Here is a 22462-nt window from a genome sequence, read left to right as displayed (position 1 = left end):
GTCCTGATGTGGTATTTGAACCCACAACCTTCTGACTCAGAGGCGAGAGCACTTCAACCTCGCCAAGCTGACACCAACCAACAACAAATTGCATTTATGTTGCGCCTTTCATGCTGGGAGGACATCCCAAGGTGGTGGACCATGAAGGGCTTGCATCCGAGATGGGGGTTGGAGATAAGAGGGGGTGAAGAGCGAGGAGGTGGGAGGGGTGGGGTAGAAGTGGGAGGGTGATCAAAGGCATGGTCAAAGAGGAAAGACTTGAGACAGATTTTGAAGGAGTTAAAAAGAGGGGGTGAGGCAGAGGTGCTCCGGGTTGGAGGTCTGGAGATTGGGGCAGAAAGGCTGAAAGCCTGACCACTGATGGTTGGCAGGCAGCGCTGTGCAGGCAGCACAGGGCAACAGCACAAATTACTTCATTATTTCAGGATATAACAAGAACATCTAATCCTCACGTGACAATTTATCTATTAAAGTTTATTTTTATTTGTAACTGTTTTGTTGTATGTTTTGAAATGGAGTGGAAGAGTGGTCTGGTTATGAAATAACATGGTGTTGGACTTTGTTGCTTTTCAGGTAGAAGAGTGAGTTGAAATTGTTGTGGAAGACACAGAGAAAGAGAGAGTATCTTGTGAGAAGGGAAGATTATATTTGAAAGAATTCTGGGGTGAACATTACTCTGGATATTGATGGGCTTTTGAGAATATCTGAAGCTTGTTTTATTTTTAATTTTACTTTTTCTCAATCATTTACTACTTTAGCTGTTTCAAGGCATTGCATGTCCTTGAATTCATTCAATAAATAATGATATTTTCAAGACACTACTTGACAAATTCTTGGGAATTTTGCCTCATAAGAACGAGACTGTGAATTTAAACCGAATCCAGTGAGGATATAAATCGTGACATTTTTGTTTGCAGCCAGAAATCTTTCTTGTTCTTTTCTACCCCTCCCCTACTCCCACTCCTAGCTCAAGTGCCCAGCCAGGACTGTGAAGCACTTTGAGATGTCCTCCCGACATGAAAGGCACTATATAAATGTAAATTGTGTTGTATTGTAAAGCAGTCAATTGACACGGCCTCCGCTGCTTTTTGCTGGAAACCTCTTTCAAGTTTGGAGAAAAGCAATATTCTGATCTCATGTCATGTGAGGCTGATAATTCCTGGTTTTGGGCTCAGAGACAGAGTTAAACCACCAACTTACATTTGTATGATCTCTGTCCTTTTGCAATTTAAAGGCCAGGCTCACATCTCCTTTTTACAGCCCAAATCCTCGAATTGTCCTTGTTGTTATTCTTGACCTCTTTACCCCCATAAAATATATCAATATTCTTTTGAAGGTCAAATGCCCCAAATGACACCCACTATTCCAAATGCAGCTCTGACAGCAATCTGTTCAAGGTTTGAATAAGCTGAGTTTGACTTCTGTTCAAATGCCCTCAACATGCTATGTGTTATCTTCCACTGATATACTGAGCTCCAACAATGTGACAAAGCCCCAACCAACGGAAAGCATCTCCAACTGCATTTGCTTAACTCCTCAGAGGATTCATCTTTAAAGCCTCTTTCGGTGAGATTGCTATTTCGATGTCAGTTTGCTGCCACTAGCTCTTGCTCAAGAGGAACTGGGTTGAGGCTGCCATTTCATTCCCAAACTCAATCGAGCAAGGACCAGCAGATTGAGAAGTCATCAGTATCAACTCTTTTGAACATAAGTACAAGTTGTGAAACAACAGTGCTCAATACCCATTATTTTATTTGATCAAAGATATTCCTTGCCATTGCTCACAGTTCCCAGGACCTGCGTATCTTCTGAATTCTGTTTTGATAGTTGTGTTGCCACTGACAAAGCTTTGTTGACTGGTTATGCCATGTTCACATCAGCTAGCTTTTTCTTGAATCACTGGGCTCTCCTGTTCCATGATGGGTTTCTGTTAAAGTAAGGGAATCGACAATAATTATATCTCACGACATACAAACCGCAGTCATCAGAAGATCTGGCATGCAAGCCGCTGGCAGACAGCCACCAACACACAAAATACATGGCATCAGAACACCATTCTTCAGTACAAAAATAGCTAACCACCATGTATTACATAAAATTGCAGTTGTGTTTTAGTCTTAATTGTAGGTTATCATGCAATCTAGGATTAGAAATGGCATTTGCAATGTATTAGAGCTTTTGTCCCCCAGTTTATGATATCCCTAATTATGATGCTGCCTTTCACCAACATCCACTCAACTGCTGTTCTGAAGGTAACACCAAAGCTATGCTATAGTGACATTCACATTGTGATTAGTACCTAAGCAACTATGTTAGTGAGGGAACTGCCAGAAAATACTCTAACAACAACGATGGATATCTGGAGTGATGAGTCTAGGATCATTTTATTGAGCCCTGGGTACATATTCAAAGTGAATGGTTCTTCAGCTGATTCCACATCTTGAAGTCACATCTTTAAATCACTAAAGTGGTATCAACCATTAATAATCCCCAATATTTTACAAGTCGCTAATCTTTCTTTCTTTCTGACTAGCAGATTTTGGTGCAAACACTGTTGTCAAGAGTTTCCTTGTCACTGACGTGCTAGTTTTGAGACATGAAAGGCTCGATATAAATGCAAGTTGTTTGGTGTGTAATTTCCAAGGTACAATTAAAGCCTTGGATCACTTCCAGCAAGAAATATCCTTAAAAGAATCTCTTCTGTGGAGTCCATTGGCCTATATTGTTTGCCCACAAAACAGACCGTCACTGCACTTTACAGAACTGCTTTGAAATGTCTACCCGATGTGAAAAGCGCTGTACTAAATATAAAGATTATTGATATTACTATTATTTTGCCTACAAAATAAAGAGTCACTACACTTTTCAGCAAATCCTGTGAAGCACTTTGAGACATCCTTCCAATGTGAAAGGAGCTGTCGCAAATGCAAGGATTATTTTTATCATTATTGTTTATTCAGTGTTCTTTGCTTGACTTGCTTCTGGCATTATAAAGGCACTGACAGCCAACATGCTCTGTGACACTGAAAACACAGTCCTTGGGTCCAAGCAGCGCTATTTTATTCCTGGGTATTCTACACTTAGAAACAGGAAATCACATAATATGAAATTGTGTACCTTTAACTAGTAGTTTAAATGAGATTTTGAATTAATTTAAATATGATGGCAATTCTTATATTTTTGACAGGAAACACCCCAGTTACAGCCACACACCTTTTTAAGCCATTCTCTCCAGCTGAATCTGCACATAGAGTGTCAGGGAGAGGGAAGGAGGAAGTGTTTTTGTTCCCCCTTCATCGCTGCCCCAGGTACCATCACACCACACCCCCATATCAAACTCCATGCATCTTTTTTAAATAAACTTTTCTTGAATGCAAACATTGTAAACATTCAACATACAAAGCGTAACAATGAACAAAAAAACAAATGAACCTTGTAAACAAACACAAATTCCCACAATATTTCCCTGTCGAAAAGAACGGAGAACATTCATTCTGAATTATTTACAGTGAAGCTTCTTACAGAACACTGGGAGAGGCAGGCTCAACCAGAGGTCATACAATCGCTGTGACAGTACATGTATACTGTGCAGATTTAAGGTGAGGAGGAGGATTTTTTTTGGATCCACCCCAATTCTGTCAATGTTTGAATTTCTTCCATGTCTTTCAGATGAGATGATAAATCAAAGAAGTGAGCTCCTCGTCTGTGCCTGTTCAGATGGATGTTAAAGATTGCACTATTTGAAAAAAGAAAGGCGTTTCTCTCAGTGTACTGGCTAACAATCTCCCAAATGGAAAAAAATGGTCATTCACTCCTGGCTAATTGTGGGACATCACTGTGGGCAAAATTGGCTGCCGAATTCGCCCACTCAACTTTACTGTATATCTTGTGAAGCGCTTTGGAGTGGAACGTGCTCCCGACTTGAAAGGCACTATGTCAAATAAGTACAATGGTTCAGGTAATGTATTCAAGCCAAGTTGTGTTAATTTCCACGAATCTACAACATTTCATTTCAGTCCTGAAACCAAGGCTTGTCTCAAAGTAGAAATACAATCCAAGTGCTGCTGTGTACTGTGAAACATGAGTGATAAATTGAAATGAGTACCTCTTTCACCTTATATTGTTAGTGCCCAAACTCCCGTGACTAATCACTTGCTTTTGGATAGTAATTATCACCATTTCCAAGTGATTATTCATGGGTTCAGCTCAGTGTCAACTACACAACTGTGGTTTAAATTGAGGGGTTTATACCGTACCAGCCGGCAACAATAGCAGAACAGCATTAAAGAATAACATCATTAGGACTTGGTGGCAGGAATTAACACAAAATGAAAATTAACCAGGTGATTAAATAATTCTTTTAGAAAGGCAAATGATATCCAAGACTTAGCTCAAAAAGACTGCAAGACCATTGACTGTAGGACGACTTGTGCTCCTGTACTTTTATTCGCACTAGCTACATTTTGCACCAGCGATATTTCAGAATTTTCGTCTTGTATTTGTCCTACCTCACCTTCCGCCAATGCTCACAATCAAGGCTAATAATTAAGAATAGCTACTTGGTCAAGACACTGTAGTACTGCAACTCAGCACAAGAGTTTAGAACAGAGAAAGTCAGAGAGTTAGACACATCCACAGTCTTGTTCCAACCTACCTCAGAGTCCTTCTGTGACACCCTTGTACTGACCACTTCACCAGTTCAGCAAGCACAGGCGAGCTTCATGTTCCCCCTCCCGATATGCCCTAACATCGGTGGGTGAGCTTCCAGCAATTCTGCTCCCGGTCTCTGCAACTTCAACTCATTCCCTTCCTTCTTCACCCTCCCTTTCCACCTTTAAAACCTAGCTTTTTGTCTATGCTGTTCACTGCACTTTCGGGTACCTTCCTTCCCCAACTGCCCCCCATCTTTAGCTTCCCCCCCACACCAAGCTTGGGATCCCAGTCAGCTGAGTGAAGGGCTTTGAGATATCATTCCAATGTGAAAGGCACTATATAAATGTATATTGTTGTTGAAAAGCACTCAAGTGTTTGATAAAGAAAAGCTAACAAATCAAGAAAGGCCAGAAAGGACAACAGAATAACCAATTTGACGCAGAGAAGATTTGCCAGACCACAACTTGCAATAGCTGAATGAAGGCAGAACATCAAACTGCTGATACGCAGGTAGTTATATTTTTACTGCTGGCTAAAAGTACTTTAGTTGGCTCTGGAGTATTTATGAGCTTTGCTCATACATTGACACACTGTAAAAAGGTTCTTTTCTCACCGAGTACTTATTGCACTTCCACAGAGCTTGTGGAATTTTTCACAGCTCTGATCAGCGTTCATTACTGTTCATATGGCTTGCGCTCATCTCTGAACCAGTGAGATATAAAGTAACATCACATTTTGAACATTGCATGAACAAAAGACAGCATGTCACTGCAACTCTCATCTTCTCCCTGTTTACTGGAGTCATCTACAAACTGAGCTACATTCGAGCTGCGGGCACTTCTGGTTATTTCATATGGACAGTATCTTACCCAGCAACAGATAAGGTCCAAGAAACACACCCAATGCTTTACAAAATACACAGCCACTCCACTTTACAATATATCCTATAAAGCATTTCAGGGCATCCAAATGCTAAATTAATGAGTGCTAATTTGTGAGGAGTGTGAAGGGCACTATATAAATTCAAGTTGTTGCTGTATTATTATTATGATGATGATGGTGTTATTACAGTTTAAATCATTCTGTAGAGATAGTTTCGAAGTGGTTTTCAGTGATGGGTCAGTTAGACCAAAAACTCTACCACTTGACATATGAATAGATGTTACTTTTCTTAATATATTTGAGCTTCCTAAAATAGCTAATTTTTGCAGGAGGTTGTTATTTTGTTTACTGGGTAACGCTCCCATAATTATAATTATAGTAGATAATAATTATAGGAACTATGTTTGTTTTACATTGCCACATATGTCCGCATTCATTTTGTAGATTGATATATTTCCTGATTTTCTCCAGTTCCTTATTTTTGTACTTTATAATCACTTGGGATAGGCACATCAACAATACTACATGTACAATCTATTTGATTCTTTATAATATCTGGCCTGTTGCACCTGATTGTCCTGTCTGTATGCACTGTGAATCCTAGGTTATTGTGATGTTGTTTCTCAATTATAACTATTATTAACTACACACCTCCCCTCAAGATAGTCAGCCGAACCTCTCAGAGTGGTCTAAGGCAGCTTTCACCATGTCACTGGATTGGATTTGTGCTCTTCTGAATTTATAATGGTAGAATTAAGGAGCAGATGGCTTTTCCCAATGGAAAAGGTTTAGAGACATCAGACACAGAATTTTTGGGATCTACCTGTGAGAGAGGCAAGATCGCAGTGCTTGTCAGTTAAAAGGTGTCATCGCACTGTGTCTTTCAGCTTCCGTGAATCAAAGAATAAATTAACAAGAGGTTCATTAAATCGTAAACATCCTGGGTATCTCAGTCAGTTGAATTCATTGCAAGGATCAGAGGTGTTGTAAACAGATATTCAGGGAATAATTATATTTATAAGGATGTCCCAGTTCCTTGTGATATCCTCCCGACGTGAAAATGCAATACAAATGTAATTTTGTATTGTATTGTATAATAATCCTTGTATTTACTGAAGCGTCTATGAAACATAATGCCTGATTTTGTAGCCAAAACAGTAACAAATTAGCTCTCAAACAGTCCTGAATTGAATAACCACATTTATCTGGAGAATTGATGACCCAGACGTTGGTCACATGTTCTTAATCTTTTCAAAACGTCACCTGAACAGTCTGCCATTTCATGGACCTCACTTTTGACAGGTCAGCCTCCTCAGCACTGTATCTGAGGGTCAGCCTTGAGTTTGAGATTAAAGTCCCAACATGCAACTTGACCCCACAACCATCGGACTCAGAAGTAAGAGTCCTACCAATTGAGCCACACTGATGCTTTCAGCCAATAATGGGCTCCAAAACTCTACCATGGATGAAGGGTGGTGTAGAAATGCTAAATTGTTGTTTGCTAAGATAACCAGATCATACCAAAAGTTATTATTGCGAGATTCAAAAGTATGGTCAATAGTGGAGTTAATCACTTTCTTGAAATCTGAAAAGACCAGTTTATTCCATTGATTGGAATTTATACATTATGAACCCCTGAACAAAGTCACTTGTATTTTATATTTATATTCAAGTGGCTTGAGTCACACAGAGTGAAGTGAAAGATGCATTCGCTATCACCGCCTTATTTAAGCAATAACATATTTCTGATTCCAACAGTATCGCACTGTAATCTTTCTCATGCATTACATGTCGATGATTTGTTTTGAATAATTGCAGTCCTTAGTTAAGCAGTTCATTTGATTCAGGAAAAGATGACAGATAAAATTAGGCACTCAATCTGCATTATATTTTTTCCAAGCAAATCTAAATAATTTTGATGAGTTTCTGAGATGTTTTTGGTGGGAATGGATTTTTTTTTCTCCACACAACATATTTGAGTTCAGTGGAATGAATGACTGTAGCTGCTGATAGCATCATAACCTTTGGAAGCTGCAAACCATAACAATCACGCATTTATTCGCAATTTTTTTTTCGAATGGCTTTGGCCTGTTTTAAAAATGGGTTTCACAGCTTCTCGACTTGAAGAGCTTCATCATTAAAAATCCACTTTGATCAGGACAGCAGGGCCCCTTTTAAAAAGGTCCTAAAGCAACTCCTAGTAACAAGACGAACTGCATCAGTTGTCAGTCACCTTACAAAATGCCGATGTTTTTCATTTCTGCGTGCACCACAAACTGAGCAATAACAAATGCATGAGGGGTTGGAAAGCCTTGTGAAAAGTTATGGAATTCAAGAATGAAGCTGGGAGCTCCTCGTCAAAGCACCATCCTGAAAATAATTGTTGATCAAGCTATTAATCGGTGACTCCTTAGTGGTGCAAACATTGGATAATAATTAGTTTCAATGATCAATGCATTCGAAAGGAAGACCACGTGAGGGAGAGGAGAATAGTAGGGTACGAGATGGAGTAAGGAGTGTGTGGAGTGGAAACACTGTCCCAGACTGGTTGGCTGAGTGGCCTGATTCCAGGCTGTACATTCTTTGTTGTTCATGTTTCATCTAAAGGATGGCATCTTCAACAATGCAGCACTGTTTGGAGTATCAACCTGAACTGCAAGTTTAAAGTCCAATCATTGGCTTTGAACCCACAAACTTCTGCCTCAGAGGCAGAATTTTACCAACTGAGCCAGGTTGATAGCTGGTATTAATGTGCAACTTACATTACATTGTTGATGGCAAAGTCAATAATCTTATCATTAGCAAGACAAGCCAAAGATGAGAAAAGGCATTTGGCCACCAAAGCTATAACAATTCCGGCATTTATTATTGTGCCTTTCCAAGGCATCATACGCAAGAAATGTTTCAAAATGCTTCACAGGATTTTTACTGTGAAGTGCAGTGATGTTATTTGTAGGTGAACAAACAATGTATACAGTGTAGGCTATTCAACACAACTCACCAGTACAACATCAAATTGTATATTCAATAAACCCAATATTTTACTGCTGATCTTCTTCAGCAGCAAAAATTACAAGAGTGAATAAAATGGGTGTGTGGAGGTAATCTACTCACAGATAAGGTGCATAATGGATGAGATGGTTAATAAGGAGAAGCAGTGTGAAAACTTCCTCTCCCCAAGCCAACTACCCTTGGGTGAGATTGGCAATTTCATGCTAAATTAGGTACACTGCTTGTGATGAGCCAATTCTGACTGAGATTTTGGTTGAGATTGGTTAACATCAGAGTTTTTGATTCTGTGGGACTGGACTGGATCGGGAACCAGTAACCAGAGAAAGAATACTGTACTTAACCACTGAATCGGTTCCATAATACATGGAGAGAAATTCCTCCCCAATAGTATATCACACAGTCTTGTTTGTTTCACTGCTTCAACATCTGAAGTATGAGTCCTGTTTCTTACTATAAATTGTTTTATTAATACTATTGCACTGGAACATATTTATATCGGTTATTAATGAGCATTCAAAACACTTTCAATTCTATGAATGAGCATAGTTTTATGCAATAGCTTTGGTAAAAAATGCAAAGTATTGTCGTCCTCAAGGCAATCTAGCGTTAATATCAGAACCATCTGCTCCCTGATGTATAGTATGGTTTTGCATGATGTCCTTCACAGTCATACTTACTTTGTGGAGTCCTGTAGCTCAGTGGTTAGAGCACTCGCTTTGCAAGTGAGAGACCTGAGTTCAATTCCAGGCAGGGCGAAACCTTGGGCAAGTTTCCTTACTCCACACGCCTAATAATAATCCCTCCAAAACAAAAACAATAATAAATTGGTCATTTTCAATCTACGACTGTTTGTGGGACATTGCTGTGCGCAATTGGCTGCCGCGTTCGCCCACAAATATACAGTCAATTCACTTTACAGTCTATTCTGTGAAGCGCTTTGGGACGTCCTCCCGACGTGAAAAGCGCTATATCAAATGCAAGGATTATTATTATTATTATTATTATTATATATTATTATTATTATTATTATTATTATTATTATTATTACTGTGCATGAAATCATGACTTTAAAGCTTCAAAACTGATCATAAACTATTCCTTTTACTTGAAATTTCTTTGAAATTGTACTAGAATTGTCCATGTATTAAACACTTCAGTTGATGAGTTTCTCCTGGTCTCCTGGCCAAGAATCCCCCAAATTGGTCCCTCCTCAACACTCGCAATTGTCAGACTGAGAAGCTTTCCTCTCTTCAGTTTGACTCCAGTAGTAAAATGTCTCTTTTAATGCCAACTTCCACTTTAATGTTTTTTTCAAAAAATATATATTTTTTAAATTCATACTATTGATATGTTCAGTGAGGGAGGGCTATTAATTAATTTACAATGCCCTCCTGCAGATGCCAGTTTGAAACGGGACATGTAAAAATATTTGAATGACTCATTGCACCAATTAAACCATGCTAGTGGTCAATAATAAAAGGACTCTGCTACCACTTGTACAAGACAATTTAGACCTTTGATTTAATTTAAGGGAAAGCCCCTCCATTTCCTCATCAGATTGTGGTTCTTTACTTCCTATTATGTTTTTGATCAATTCAAAATTCATCTAGAAAAGAACATCTGTGTTGTGCAGTGCGCTTTTCCAAGATAGCATTATTGTTGGAGAGCCTGATGTGTCAATTACCAGAACAAATGCTCTCATTTGATTCCTGGAACAATTTAATTCAGTAAAATGATTCCTAGAATTACTTAATTCAATAAAATGAATTAGGAGATTGTTAAAACACTGTGGCTTCAAGTATGCCTTCTATTCATTTCCTTTGATTCAACTGCCCTAGCCAGAAGATTATCCAGTTACAGGCGGATTTTATTAACAAACAAACACTGAATGAATACAAGAATATACACTTTGTAGGGAGGGTAACAGAAAAATAGAAGAAAATTGTTTCTTGAAAAATGTTTGGTCTCTAAATTATCAATTGCGTAAAATATCCCTATTGAAGTTACATTTCTACTGGTTGAGTAAATGTTGAACATTGGTATCACTGCGTGAACTTCATCATTCCGTGATTTCACCTTTTTGGTAAAACATACAACTTTGAGGCCAAAAACCATGCAAACTCAAGGATCTGAATTTAAGATACCAGATGCCATCCAATTTATTTTGTTAAAAGCCACCATTCTGTACTTGTACTATTCTTTCAGGCATTCAAAATTCCACAGGTTAGAGCAATTCTGACCATTTCCTCCTATACCTATGTTCCTCCTTTTTACAACTTGCACCTGCAATCAAACATTTTTTTCAAATATACTGGCCTTCAAATTTTGCAAATGGCACATACGTTTTTAATAAGAAAATATGGAAACTTTGCCAACGTGTAACAGATAGCTGTGATGTTACAATACAAGTCTGAGATTTTATAAAATATTGCTAGATCAGTTCTCAGGCAAAAAGGTGAAACAAATGTTCAAATTGTCACTTGCTGAACGCTCACCACAGAGAAGAAGAAAGTGCTTCTTTCTGCTTATCTGATATCATAGAATCTTACAGCACAGAAGGAGACCATTCGGTCTGTGCCAGCTCTTCAAAAGAGCTATCCAACTAGTCCCACTCCACCGTTCTTACCCCATAGCCTTGCAAATTTTCCTTGTCAAATACTTATCCAATTCCCTTTTGAAAACTACTATCTAATCTACCTCCACCAACTCAACAAGCGAGAGACCTAGGTTCGAATCCCGGAGTTTCCTTACTCCACATGCCTGATAATAATCCCTCAAGAAAAAAGAACAATCATAATTTGGTCACTCAATCCACGACGGTTTGTGGGACACTGCTGTGCGCAATTGGTTGCTGCGTTTCTCCCACAAAAATACAGTCAATTCACTTTACAGTATATTCTATGAAGTGCTTTGAGACATCTCGAAGATGTGGAAAGCACTATATCAAATGCAAGGATTATTATTATTATAACTCTCTGGGTATAAAAAATTCTCCTTGTTTCCCCTCTGGTTCTTTTGGCAATTATCATAAGTCTGTGTCCACTGGTTACCGACCCACCTACCAGAGGAAACATTTTCTCCCCATCTACTCTATCAAAACCTCTCAAAATGTTGAACACCTCTATTAAATGGATGATCTGATTGGCAAATAGCAGATTGGACATGCAAGTGGGGCTGGGGGTTGTGGGGGGAGGGTGGAATGCTTGGGCTTCATATATTGTATATACGGTCAATAATAAAGATCAGGTGGATGAAGCATCAGCAATGCTTTGTTCGTCAAAGATACAACATACATCTGTACCAGTTCTAAATGAGGTCACAATAGTCAGAAATTTTCTCATTAATCATATTTGACAGTGCAATTTAGCTCTGAAATTTAATATTATCAATTATTAGTTAACGTGCATTAATTTTATAAACTGTCTATGCTACATGGTTTCTCTTGAACCATTGGTTATCTTTTATTAAAATTTTGTTTTCACATTGCTGGATGAAATGTGATCTGCACACTTTGAAATTGTTTTGGACATGGAAGTTTGATTGTTGATCAAGTCAATACATTTTAAATACATTTCAATATGAAGCAACCACAAACCCCTGTATCTGTTGCGCTGCTGATAACATTCGGCAGTTTGGCTGTGAAGCTTGTGGAGGTTGCATTGTTTTTCCTCAAGATTTTGTAGCGTCCTGTTCCCAGAGATTACGCACTCAAGCGGTGTGTCTGGCCACAGACATTTGCACTCATGTATAACCAAAGCACGATGGTTGTTAATAAGCAAATTGCCATTCCCAAAATGGGAAAAAAAGAGAAAAATTGCAACATTACTCAACTTGGACTATAACACACTGTAATTGTGTTTTTTTTAAATGTCAGCCGTGAATACAATACATTTCTGGAACTGAAAAAGCAGCCAGAAATATGTTTGTGGTTCAATTTCACACATAGAACAGGAACAGCTTCTGGTTTGACTTCTCTTCCCATTATTTAAAAACTATTCAATACATTTTATCTCTCTTTCAATATTCCTGTGCCACAGGGCAATCTGACATAAAAGAGCAGGTAGGCTAGCTAACTGCTCTCAGGCCCATGCCTATGTTGTGAGCAGATGTACTAGACATGTCCACATTGGATAACCTTCCTTTAGATTTTTTTGTTGGTCAGTCAGGTTTCTGACACATGTGGAAACCCATCACTACGCTTAAGAGTATCCAAACCAAGCTGGGATTTCCATGCATCCCACCTACATACGGAAATCCCAGAGATAGATTGTTGGAATGGAATGCGCTCTCTCTCCCTGGAGGGACACCTCCTGCTTCCCTAATTCCGGAAAGTATTAGGCACAGGTTGGAAAGAGACCAGGCTTGGAGACCCCAGAGTGCGCTTTGGGGCACTGCTGGAGTCCATATTCTTGCCACATGGAAACAAGAAGCCAAAACATTTTCAAAGCATTCAAACTTTCAAAATTAGCTTGAATTTTATTTTCAGGGTCACAACAACCTGTAAGATTGGGATTTTGTGGCGAAGTCTTTAACAAGGTAGCAAGTCAAACTACAATGTTTATTGAATTCTACTAAGAGTGAATCGATTGCGAATTAAAATTAGAAGTAGCAAAGAACTGTGTTTAACAAGAATACTGAAGAATTTTCCATAATAAAGGAAACATTAAATCAAGTTTAAAAAGCAGTCTTTTTGTATGATTAATAATTATGTAGGATATTGGATTTTGTTTCATTGTATGCTGTTGTACAGTCATTCGAAAGTAAATGCATTGACGAAATGAAAGGCAGAATTATGAAAGTGGAAGGTCAAAGATTTGAGAAAGGCAATGGCAGCATTTCAATTAAACTTTACATGATTTAAGAAGTGTTCATCGACTCAGCAAACGAACCATAAAACTGACAGATTAATGATTTTGAAGAATGGCTAAGGGTGGAGGGCAAGTGCTTACTGACACCTTACAAAAAGCCTAATAATAGGAGAATGAATTAGTCGGTAGAATTACAATGAAATAGAAAGACACATTACTGGATTGGAGAAATTATAAATGTAACAAAAAGTCAAACGCTGACATTTACTTTGACAATATGACATATATAAAAAAGATTATAGAATTACAAATGGAAAGTATGCTTCACAAAGACTTGTGTTCAAGTAAACTTGTTGGGTTTGCATTTTTTTTTAAATGGATCTAACTTTTATCAACCCCTTATAATTTGAACAGAAAAAAATTATTTAGTTCCACTGAATTTATAATGTTATTGTACCATTACCTCTTCCTTTAAACATATTAATCAAAAAAATTTAAAAATTTAATCCACCACTGTTTGTGGGAACTGCTATTGGCTGCCAAATTTCACCCACAAAATACAGTCAAATCACTTTACAGTATATTTTGTGAAGCACTTTGAGACGTCTCAAAGCCCTGATAAGATGCCATATCAAATGCAAGGTCTTGAGGGAGTATTATCAGGCGTGTGGAGTAAGGATACTTGCCCAAGGTTTCGCCCTGCCGGAATTTAACCCAGGTCTCTCGCTTGCGAGGCCAGTGCTCTAACCACTAAGCTACAGGACTCCAATTTAATTTCTTTGCACTTATTAACATCTTAAATCAAACAAGGTTTACTAAAGATGAAAGAGAATGTACTGAAAATGAAGGAAAGCAGAAAAATAAGTGCATAAACATCAGTTTTAAATGCCACCATTGAACTGATTTCACCTCTCAGTTCTGGCAAATTGCTGTATGATTTGATGTTGGCACTGCTGTGCAGAAATAATCAATGTCCCACAGAAATAATGGCCATGTGTGTTTGAAGATAATGGGTCAGAGAATGCATTTACTTTTCTCTTCATTGCTAAAACAAACTTACTTCTACAAATAAGCTATTTCTTGGGAGAATGAGGCATGTATAGTCTGTAATAATTTGTTATGACATTGCACTTCAATTGTTGAAAAGATAATTAATTCATCAATGACTAACTTGTCTGAAAACTGCATTGCAAATAGGATCCTTTCTTTATATTCATTAGACATTCTTAGGTTCAAGCATTTTCCAAATTCCGTTTGGAACAAGCACAATTCTGGAAAATTCAGTAATTAGTGTGCAGTTGAAAGCTTTTTAATTAAAATTTCTCCTTATCTTTGTAAGCTAATTCTTTTTATTTCCTTAAAAGAACAGAATTGTATAAGTTTTCTTTGGTCAGCCATGTTCCGACACATGTGGAAACCCCCGACCATTCTTAGGAGCATCCAAACCAGACAGAGGTTTATACATATCGACATTTCGTGCCTGCAATGGAATGGACATTCCTCCCTGGAGGGATACACCTTGCTTTTCTAATTCTGGAGAATATTAGGCACAGTTTGCCAAGAGCCAAGGTTTCGGGAACCCAGAGTGTGTGCTCTTAAACATTTTGGCAACTGTCGTGTTCAGTGCAGACATCCTTTTTGAAACCTCTTTGGATCCAGGCATGTGTCCATCTGCTCAGCTAGTGCAGTTTTGTGCAGATTATTTCTGCACATTAGTTTTATTGCTAATCAACTGAAATTGTTAATCTGTCACTGGGGATCATCCGTGCCATTACTTTACACTCGGCTATAAATTTCAAAATTCAAACAGGTGGATCTTAAGCTAGTTTATTCATTTGGATGATGACAAACCCAAATCTGAATATATGTCAAGTACTTAGTGAGCACTATGTAATCATCTTGAAATGAATGAAGTTATGAAACTCCAGTGCATTAAGAAAAGCAGCTTCTGCAGTGACCCAATTTTCAGAAAATTAAAAGGATGTGTTTTGTTTCTTTTCCATTGCCCAGTTTCCGAGGCACAAAAGATCCTTGTATGTTTACATATTTTCCTTCAGTTTGGTGTGAATACTCTTTATGAGATTATAGAATAGGGGCACTAACTGCAATGCTTAGGAAATGGGTTTGTTGAATCCATAGTAACCAATTCCCCATCAATGGTTTACGGAAATGCTCTGCATTGATCACTGACTTCAAACAGTAGAACTTTGAAAGATGCCTGTGACCTTCACAGTGGTTATTTGCTAAAAGGAAGTAGTTCTGCTCCGTTTCTCTTTTGTTCACTTTAATAAACAATTAACTGAAAGTTTGAAATCAATTTCTCACAAAGGTCACAAATATTTTTTGAACACCGTTCTGTGAATGTTGTAATGATCCAAATACACATAATTGGGACCATGGTGATAATTTCTCTAAATTATCATGTTTTCTCCTCTCTGCTGCGTGTGTCAGTGACAGTCAGCATATTAATATCAGCTGAAAATTAACTTTGTGAAATAATGTAAATTGCAAAAGTCACATTTCACTGTAAGTTTGCTGAAAATTTGAAGAATGCGAATTCAAAATCAGCTGGAATTGGTCCAGGTAGTTATTTCTCAATTGCACTGGTCATCTACAATCATTTATCTTACTGTTAAGATAGAGCAGAAAGGATAGGTGGTGGAAAAGGATGGAATGGTCAACTGTGTCAAAGGCTGGGAGAATGAGGACGCAGATACGCGTCACAGATGGGGAGAATGTAATTTGCACTTTGACCAGGGTGATGTCAGTGCAGCTAATGCCAGGAGTACTGGGAGAGGAAAGAGCGAAGGTGGGAGGCAATTCTCATTCCACCACCTTGGAGAGAAAGGGCAAGTTGGAGAGCGGGTGAAGCTGGAGAGCATGGAAGGGTAGCTGGATGGTTTCTTAAGGGGGGTGACAGCAGTTTTGAAAGTGGGGGTGGTGGGGGGAAGAGTGAAAACACTTTACAACTATGCATGTTAAGATGCTCAGAAATGACTGAGGTTAGGTTAACTCGAACCTTCGATATTTTCTTGCCCTGCTATTTGTTGATGAACACTAAACCTTTGTTTGACACTTCCTCCCCCACGGCATAGTCAAAATGTTCTCCATGAAATGCCGGGAACTGCACTTTGCCAATGCGCTATGCTGTTCTGTGGCATTATCCATTGGCACATCAGTGATGATGGCACCACGCTGTCCTTTAGTATTTGACTTTGTCTTCTGAGTCTTTCATGGAGTTGTGCATCGCAAGCTTTTTTAAAAAAAATAGTGAAAGGTTTCTTTGAACTACAATATGAAAAGCTTTCAGTTATCATATAACTGTAGCTCAGCATTTGGAAGCAACAGGGAAGGAGATTTGTGGAGGGAATTAATATTTTCACTTCCACAACTATGAATTGTTGCAGAAGGGATTCTCCAAACAACATTTATGTATCCAAGTTAAAACATTTCTTAATTGTTAATGATTTTCCTAAAGGAATTTCTGTGGAATTGAAAATACAGGCAGTGTTTTTTTAAAAAAGAGCTTTGCACTAAACTTACTTCAGTATTGTTTCCCAAGGATGGCTCTCATGAAAGGCATGGCTCCAGCTTATTTTCGCTGCTTCCACTATGGTGTTCTGCTTGGATACATCTGACCCCAGCTTGCGGTACATCTGATAACATTCATCCAGTGAGATGTGGAAGAATTCTGACATAGAGGTTAATACTACACCTGAAATTGGTAAAATGTAAATTAGTATATCTTGTGTGGATTGGAGCAAGCAGTTTACATCCATCATAAAAGCAAGAGGATTATTTTTTGTTCAAACAGCAGAGTAAAGTTCTTTTTGTACCAAAAAAACTATTTTCTCAGAGTTAAGATTTACAAGGATTTTTTTCTAAGTAAAGGGCTCAATATGCACATCCAACAAGTGACATCCTCAGCTTTATTAATTTAACCATTGAACATCAATCATATTACACAAGCTCAGCCTTCCTGCTGACTCAGGCTGAGAGCAACGCAGGCCTCCTGGTTGAGGGTGTGGCACTTTAAAATAACTTATGCAACATGACAAAAATCTAATCAAGGCTGTGTGTTTTTAAAAATACAAATCAGTACAATCGCTGCATCACATTTTTCAGCGTTTGCATTATCAGGATTCATATAGTACAGGATAATTCTTTTTGTTATTATTGAGCAAGGTTTTCCTCACTCACCCTACGCTAAGCTGAATTAAAAGAAATCCACATTCCACAAACGGGAACTTGCGTTGCCTCCCAGGCAACTCTTTCACCCCCAAAATCACGGTTGCAAATCGGCAAAAGACAACACCGACACAATTGCTTGCATCTTGCCAACTTGAGCAATTCAAATAGCTGTGTCACCTCTCCGAGCTAGGCAAGTCTGGTCTGAACCTGGTCACCAAGAGTTCAAGGCAGCCCTGTATTCCAGTTTCTCCACTGCTCTTCGTGAGGGTGGATCAAACTCCTCAGATCAGGGACCTCTGTTATCTTTTTCCCCAATATACTGGATCCTTGGACATTCAAGTGACTCGAGTCACATAGCTCTGGTGGAGATTCTTACTTCCTGGAGAAGCAAAAAAAACATACTCACTCTCTCACCAACTCAACCCAGTGAGACGGTTCTCCACCCCTCTATGTACAGCCACGATATGACTTGTTCTTTCTTGCAGAATGTACTGGATGGCTTCTGTGTTCAATCCTCACTAATGAATGCAAGTCCCTATAACTAGGTTTAACTTGACTAATGAAATCTTCCATGGTGACAGGTACTACCAATTACTATTTAAATTAAAGCAAAGCTTCCATCATCAGTCCTTTATTTTAAATAGACTGTGACGTAGACTGCTTGTGTATTCCCTCCTTGTTTGATTTATACAGAAACCTCGAGAAAGCACGGCTAAGTAAACTCAACAGAATTTTATTGTAGTTTCAATGAAACACAACCCTTGGCATTCAATCTTAAACGACATGATAAATATCAACAAAAACAACTATGAGATAACAAACACTAATCACACTTAAACTTGTGGCGTCCCTGTCCTTGGTCCCCTCCTCTTCAATATCTATATGCTCCCGCTTGGTGACATCATTTGCAGACATCGGGTCAACTGCCACATATATGTGGATGACACCCAACTCTATCTCTCTGCCTCCACCCTTGACTCCAGAATATCTGTCAGGAATCATAGAATCGTACAGCACAAAAAGAGGCCATTCGCCCCATCGAGTCTGTGCCGGCTCTTTGAAAAGAGCAACGTAATGTCAGTCCTACTCCCCAGCCCTTTCCCCATAACCCTGCAAATCTGTCCTCCTCAAATACCCATCAAGTCCTGGACGAGAGCTAAGTTTCTTCAGTTGAACGTCAACAAGACCGAGGCTCTCCTGATTGGCTCCTGTCAACACCTCCATACCTCAGGTGCTGACAGCATCACCATCCATGGATGCACACGCCACCTTACTAAGCCAGTCCGGAACCTTGGCATCTTGTTTGATGCACAACTATCCTTTCTACCCCACATCCGTGCCATGAACCGTTCTGCCTTCCCCCACTGCCGCAATATTGCCCGGCTCCGCCACTGTTTCACACTGCTGGCCGCCATGACCCTCATACCTGCATTCATAACATCCAGGCTCAACTACGCAAGCTCCCTGCTTATTGGCCTCCCCAACTCCTCCATCCATAGGTTGCAGATCATCCAGAACTCTGCAGCTCGTGCCCTCTCCCGCATCAGACTCCACAATCTTATCACCCCCAGCCTCGCCCGACTCCACTGGCTTCCCATCGCATGGAGGATACAGTTCAAGATCCTGGTCCTCAATTTCAAAGCCCTTCATGGCCTTCCTTCCCCCTACCTCTGTGAACACCTAACCCTCTACCAAGTTACCCCCTCCCTCCGCTCAGCAGGCTCTGGCCTGCTTCATGTCCCGCGCCTCACCCGCTCCACTTCGGGTGAGGATGGGAGTGATAGGGTCACGGAGCGGGAGAGCACAAGGGCTGCAGAGTTCTGGATGATCTGCAGCCTATGGAGGGAGGAGTTCGGGAGGCTGAGAAGCAAGGGGTTTACATAGTCAAGCCTGGATGTTATGAATGCGTGTATGAGGGTTTTGGTGTCCTGCGGTGTGAGATAGTGGCGGAGCCGGGAGATGTTGCGGAGGTGGGGAATGGCAGAGCGGTTCATCGTACGGATGTGGGGTAGAAAGGATAATTGAGGGTCAAACAAGATGCTAAGGTTCCGGATTGGCTTAGTAAGATAGAGTGTACATTCATGGATGGTGATGCTGTCAGCGCCTGAGGTGTGGAGGCGCCGATGGGAACCAATCAGGAGGGCTGAGGGACAGGGCTCAATCAAGTTCTGCAAGAAGACTAGGAAGGCAGAAAAGATTTTTTCTCAATTTTACCCTCCATTTTGCACCAGTCCTAAAAACGCTGACTTGTGCTGAGTTTCACGTGCGCCTTGCAGAACATCGCCCGAGTGGTCACGCTCAAGATTCACGTGTCAGCCTTGACAGCACACTCAATAAAATTGGTTATTCACTTCAACTCTGTTTGTGGGACATTGCTGTATGCAAACTGGTAGCAATGTTCGCCCACAAAATCAGTGACAAGAATTTATAGGACATCTTGTGAGAGGCTTTAAGACATCCTCTCGATGTGAGAAGCACAATAACAGCAAATGTAAGGATTATTTGTGCAGTTGCAAGGGCACTCCACCAGAGGACAGCAAATGTTCATTCTGAGGTTTGACAATACAATTTACATTAAAATTGCGCCTTTCACGGCAGAAGAGCTTCCCAAAGTGCATTCACAGAGCAAAGGGGCACCCGACCTGGGAGTGGCAACCAAGGGTGGGAAGGGAAAGAAGACCAAAAGCACAGGGAAAGAGTTACATTTTGAGACTTGTCTTGAAAGAGGGAACAAAGGATCTCCAGGATGGAATTCCAGAAAGATGGGGCAGAAAGGCTGAAAGTCCGCCCACTGATGGTGGCTAGGACGGGGTGGACAATAATCACAACAATTTGCACACATCAATATCTCATTCAGAGCAGCGGCAGCAGCAGCTGTAAGTAGTAGCTGAAGCTGGTGCGCTGAGTATCAGCCACTAGCTCAGAGATCACACCAATCTGCACATGCCCCAGCTCCCTCCTTTACATCCCATCCATGTTGCATTTTCAGTAAGCAATGAACAATAGCGTATTTATTTCATCAAATTGTGCCATGAGATCTTTAACGTCCATCTGAAGTGTCAAAGAATCTGAACAGTCACAGACGGGGCCTCAGTTTTTATGTCTCATCGGAAGAAAAATGCAGCACTCCCCCCACCACTGCACTGGAGCATCAGCCTAGAGTATGAGCTCAAAGACCAGATGTGGGAGCTCAAACCCCAAACCTTCAAACACAGAGATGAGAGCGCTGCCCACTGAGAGCTGCCGCTGCGCTAGCTGCCACATTCACCTACAAAATACACAATGACACTTTACGGTCATATCCTAAGAAACGCTTTGCTGCTGCTGTTGGTCTGCAGGAGTGGGCTGACAGGTTTGATGAACATTTCTGCAGTTACAGTGCACTCCATCAGAGGGCAGAAGAACAGTCATTCTGCAGTTGGACATCCAGCATCCAAATGAGTTTTGCAAATGAATCTCCATAACCAGATTTGGTGCCATTGGAAAAGTGGAATATTTATTGATCTTGATGTAGATGTTGAACATGTTTCAGGCAACTGTGTCTTCAGTTCTATTGTGGAATAGTGAAATTCTATTCTGGACTCCTTCTTTGACCGTGCATCCTGTTTGCAAATACAATACTTTGCGTGCTGTACAAATAGAAGTTGCTGGTAATATTTATTGTTGTTTCTACGTTGTCAAGTGTTCATTGAAGAATCTTTACGGCTCAGACTCTTTCCCATGTCTTTGCTTAAATCAAAAATACGACCGTGTCCATGAATTTATATACGTACAATTTATATTTGCAATAAACGTGTTTATAGCAAATATTCTGTTCTGACGAAGGGTCGTGGACACGAAACGTTGACTCACTTTCCTTTCTCCATAGATGCTGCGTGAATGTTCCCAGAGACTTCTGTTTTTGTTGTATATTTCCAATAAAACTGTTTAAAGCCTTTCATATTTATAACAAATGTGCATTCTTACAAATAAACATGCTGCTCTCCAAAACATGCCAGGTTGAGGCAGGCGGCATCAGCCGCCTCATTTATTTTGTATTCACCTTATTTTAATATATGGAAATTTTATTTTCATTTGACTTGTGTTTCATAAATAAATGCCTTCCAAAGATCATTTATTTCAATAAAGTTAAGGAAATGCACATTTTTGGTTGCTTAGCAGAGAGTCAATGATCTTGATAATAATATTAATCCTTGCATTTGATATAGCACCTTAACGTGTCTTCGAGACGTCCCAAAGTGCTTCACAGAATAGACTGTAAAGTGAACTGACTGTATATTATGTGAGCGAAACGCAGCAGCGAATTTGCGCACAGCAGTGTCCCACAAACAGTGGGGGATTGAGTGACCAATTTTTTTTTCGCAAGGAATTATTAACCCCCGGAAAAGCGATCCGCCAATCGACTAACATGGGAGTAAGGAAACTCGGCCAACGTCTCACTCCTGCCGGGAATCAAGCCCGGGCCTCTCGCTTGCGAGTCGAGTGCTGTAACCGCTGAGCTGCAGGACTCCATGTGTGGGCGAGTCTATCGAGAAGCTAAATGTAGATCTCCAACGCCAGATACCCTCTCAGGAAAGTGTTGGGTTCAGGATTGAGTGAGGTACCATTGCACGTTGCTCGAGACTCTTCTCTGTCGGTGCAAACCCTTCGCTGTCCGGTGGGTTGAGACGTCCTCCCCCCCACGGCAGACGCTGTACAAATGCAATTTGTTGTTGTTGTTGTGCCACATGGATTCCAATGGACTCACAGCTCCAGCCAATGAGTGGGCGGAGCGTTAGGACCACCAAGTGGGCGGAGCGTGGAGTGTGAGGACCAATGAGAGCGCGGGGTACGCGGTAAGCCAATGAGAGTGCGGGGGGGGGGGCGCGAGGACCAATGAGAGCGCGGGGTACGCGGTAAGCCAATGAGAGTGCGGG

The 22462-nt window shown here is 40.2% G+C and overlaps 1 long non-coding RNA gene across 1 annotated transcript; it reads right to left on the bottom strand.

Annotated features, from left to right (window-relative positions):
- Window positions 1-1747: 1747 nt before the first annotated feature.
- On the bottom strand, window positions 1748-18006 carry LOC103179375. Its single transcript, XR_487964.2, has 3 exons — window positions 17953-18006; window positions 16899-17070; window positions 1748-1927 (listed from the first exon to the last, which is right to left on the bottom strand). It is a non-coding gene; the product is annotated as an uncharacterized LOC103179375 (long non-coding RNA).
- Window positions 18007-22462: the final 4456 nt, after the last annotated feature.

This window comes from Callorhinchus milii, unplaced genomic scaffold, assembly GCF_018977255.1.
Source record: "Callorhinchus milii isolate IMCB2004 unplaced genomic scaffold, IMCB_Cmil_1.0 Scaffold5, whole genome shotgun sequence".
NCBI lineage: Eukaryota > Metazoa > Chordata > Chondrichthyes > Chimaeriformes > Callorhinchidae > Callorhinchus > Callorhinchus milii.
Note: the sequence above shows the minus strand (reverse complement) of the source record. Positions and strands in the feature narration are given on the sequence as shown.